We start from the raw sequence: 2,863 nt of genomic DNA on the forward strand, positions 1-2,863 counted from the left end.
TATCACCTCTGGAGATTTATTGAATTCTTAATGTTGCCTAGGGAATCCAATTCTGGTTAAGGTCACGTAGGCTCTTCTGTTTAATTAAGGATTATAAATGAAGAGATGCTCAAAGGCTTTGCCAAATTGTCCTGAGTTTACAGTTGGCAAGGGTTGAGAAGAGGGGATGGCAGAAGCTCTGAGAGAACGTAAGGGCTCATCCCATGCCAAGGAAACAGAGCCATAGAATAAAGGGCACCAGGCAGTCCTCCAGAGAGGGGCTTGTGCTTAGAAACATTGCTCTTTACAGATGTGTAAAAATGTGGGAGAGAAATCTATTCCTAAGGGACCACAAGGGCTTCAATAGGAGACACACATGTTTTAGGAGCAAGTGGAGGATATTTCCATAATATTGCACAGATTTAATTCTTTAATATCTTAAATTTTTAAGTATTTTTAAAAATAAACATGATGTTTTGATATGTGTATACATAGTGCAATGTTCAAATCAGGGTAACCATCTTACCCATCTCCCTAAATATTTATTATTTGTTGTGATATGAATATTCAAAAATCTTCTATTTTGAAATATATAATATAGACACCCTCGTGTGCAATAGAATACCACAGTTTATTCCTCCTCTCCACAACATTGCACACCCGCCTTGTCCCATCCCCAACCCTCGTGCCCACCCAGTCTCATAGTCACTGTTCTACCCTCAGCCTCTATAGGATCTTTCTTTTTTTTGATTCCACATATGAGCGAGGTCATGAGGTATTTGTCTTTCTGTGTCTGCATTATTGTCCTTAATACAGTGTCCTCCATGCTCATCCTTGTGGTCACAAATGACAGAATTTCATCCTTTTTTAAAATCAAATGTTAATGAACACTGGGTGAAGAAATTAAATCAGTAATGTAAAAAAAAAAATCCCACCAAAGAAAATCCTAGGGCCTGATTGCTTCCTTCATTGTTGAATTTCTCCTCTAGATCATGAATGGTTTCCCTGATTTCACTAAATCACCTATCTGTATTTATTTGTATCTTGTTGAGTTTCCTTAAGAACAGTATGTTGTGTGTGTGTGTGTGTGTTTGTGTGTGTGTGTGTGTGTTGGTACTGGAAATTGAACTCAGGGGCACTTAAGCACCGAGCCACATCCCAGCTCTTTTTTGTATTTTATTTTAGAAACAGGGTCTCACTGAGTTGCTTAGGGCCTCACTAAATTACTGAGGCTGACTTTGAACTCCTGATCCTCTGCCTCAGCCTCCGGAGCTGCTGGGATTACAAGTGTGCCCCCAGGCCCAGCCGTGTTAATTTTTTTTGGGGGGGGGGGTGATTCAGAAATTTCCCTTTCCTTGGGGTCAGTTACTAGAGAATCAAGGTGCTCCTTGGGTGGTGTCAGGTTTTCTTCCTGGGTCATGTTTCTTGCATCGCTACCTTCACATCTGTGCCCCTGCTGGAATGGTCATCTCTTCTGATTACACGGAGGGGCTTTCCTAGGGAAAGGCTTCCTCCTTCAGGATGCAGGTGGGCAGACATGCATTCTCCTTGGTTCTGAGTCAGCGCAACACTGTAGTCTTCATGCAGATTCTTCAGCTGTTGGTACATCAGTGAGGCCTGGGAGTGACCCACTGGCCTAGACTGCAGGAGTTTGCAGAAGCTGTGGGGTGTCCTTGAGGCAGGGAGGACTCCAGCCTTTTTCTTAAGATAAAGGAGCACACTAAGGCATGCCCACCAGCTTAGGGGATGTCAGAACAGGGTGCCAGGCTGCTTGTGTAGCTGAAGGAGCATGCAGCAGGACAGGACCACAAGCTCTGGTTGGAAGGGCAGCAGGCTGGTTCCAAAGACAGGGAGGCACGCTCTGGGTCTCCCAAAAGGAGGACAGCCTCACAGCGGGTGGGATGTTAGGATGGTTCTCTAAGATACTGAATGCTTTTGTTTTATTCAAATACTTTTAATAATGTTCTATTCAAATAGCTTGAAATAAAGATCAAACTCATTATTTATTAGAATTAAGACTATTTGGACCAGCAGCATACTGTGACAATACTGTGTGTACCATGTTGATAGCAGCACAATTCACAATAGCAGAGCTATGGAACCAGCCTAGGTGTCCATCAACTGATGAACGGATAAAGAAAATGTGGTATATATGCACAATGGAGTCCTATTCAGCCATAAAGAAGAATGGAATTATGTCATTTGCTGGAAAATGATTGAAACTTGAGAACATTATATTAAGTGAAATAAGACTCAGAAAGTCAAGGGTCCATGTTTTCTCTCATGTGTGGAAGCTAAAGACCTGTAAAGTAGAGGAAGGGGTGTGGGGAGAGGGGAACTAAATTAATCTAAATATGTTAGTACCTGGCACAATGGACCTCTTTATTATGTATAATTATAATGTGCCATTAAGAAATTGTTTTAAAAAGACTATTTGGACCAGGAAATTAGTTTTGAGAATGAGCAGAAAGTTGAACCTTAGGAAACTCTGGTATCCTCCAATTTAATTCTCTCTTTTTCACACACATTGTTGATACTGGCCTTGGAGATCAGGAATGGGGATCAGAAACCAGGTCCTTCTTCCCTAATGTTGATGACTAAATACCCGAAAAACACCCAGGCAAACACAGAAAGCAAGTTTTATTTAGGAAATAGATTTTATTTAGGAGACAGACTTCTCCTAGGAGAAGGGGACCCAGAGCTTAGAGTCCATGGGAGAGGCTGTGTCTTGCTCTTTTCTAGGCCTCAGAACCCCTTTTAATTATTGCCTTCTCATTCTTCTCCGTCTACGTGCTGAAGAACAAGGACAGGCCACAAGGTTAATTGTTAGCAACCAGAGGACCCAGGAGCAGGATCACAGAGTTTACCAACCCGTTGTCCTCTT

Source organism: Marmota marmota, unplaced genomic scaffold (genome assembly GCF_001458135.2).
Source record: "Marmota marmota marmota unplaced genomic scaffold, marMar, whole genome shotgun sequence".
Taxonomy (NCBI): domain Eukaryota; kingdom Metazoa; phylum Chordata; class Mammalia; order Rodentia; family Sciuridae; genus Marmota; species Marmota marmota.